Below are 1,193 nucleotides of genomic sequence, written 5' to 3'. Positions count from 1 at the left end.
TTACTGTGGTGGTCATTCTTGATCCTCACGTAATCAGACCTTTACTATAGTAGTAATTCCTGATCCTCACGTAATCAGATCTGTGGTGTACACCTCGTATATTTACTGTGGTGGTCATTCTTGATCCTCACGTAATCAGACCTTTACTATAGTAGTAATTCCTGATCCTCATGTAATCAGATCTGTGGTGTACACCTCGTATATTTACTGTGGTGGTCATTCTTGATCCTCACGTAATCAGACCTTTACTATAGTAGTAATTCCTGATCCTCATGTAATCAGATCTGTGGTATACACCTCGTATATTTACTGTGGTGGTCATTCTTAATCCTCACGTAATCAGACCTTTACTATAGTAGTAATTCCTGATCCTCATGTAATCAGATCTGTTGTGTACACTTCGTATCTTTACTGTAGTAGTCATTCCTGATCCTCACGTATTCAGATTTATTCTATACGACTCGTATCTTTCTCTAAAAGTCAGTATATTGTTTTCTAGTAACAACAGCCTGCAATATCAGTTTACATGTTATTGACAATTTTCAAGTAGACTCATGCAGCCAATCCTCATTGTGAAAATTTCATATATCCAAACGTAGGTACTTTGAGCTATCTTTTGCATGTCCACGCCAAATTTCATCTATACTTTAGTGGAGTCCTCATGATGACTTTCGAAAAAAATCTTACTTCATATTCTTTAGAGCTCAATAGCGTATGAGTAAAATTACAAGACGTTTCAAGAGGAGTTTGAAACTTAATGAAAATTGCAATTTAGATGTTTTATGTTTAAGCCTCACCAACAAGTATGTCATCTAAATGACAAAAGACCTTGGACTTAGCCTCGCCAACATATATGCCACTTAAATGACAGAATACCTTGGACTAAGCCTCACCAACAAGTATGCCACCTAAATGACAAAAGACCTTGGACTAAGCCTCACCAACAAGTATGTCACCTAAATGACAGAATACCTTGGACTAAGCCTCACCAACAAGTATATCACCTAAATGACAAAAGACCTTGGACTAAGCCTCACCAACAAGTATGCCATCTAAATAACAAAAGACCTTGGACTAAGCCTCACCAACAACTATGTAACCAAAATGATAAAAGACCTTGGACTAAGCCTCACCAACAAGTATGTCACCTGAATGACAGAATACCTTGGACTAAGCCTCACCAACAAGTATGT

This window comes from Limulus polyphemus, unplaced genomic scaffold, assembly GCF_000517525.1.
Source record: "Limulus polyphemus unplaced genomic scaffold, Limulus_polyphemus-2.1.2 Scaffold10727, whole genome shotgun sequence".
NCBI classification, from domain to species: Eukaryota; Metazoa; Arthropoda; class Merostomata; order Xiphosura; family Limulidae; genus Limulus; species Limulus polyphemus.
The sequence above is the reverse complement of the archived record's forward strand: the minus strand, read 5'-3'. Positions refer to the sequence as shown.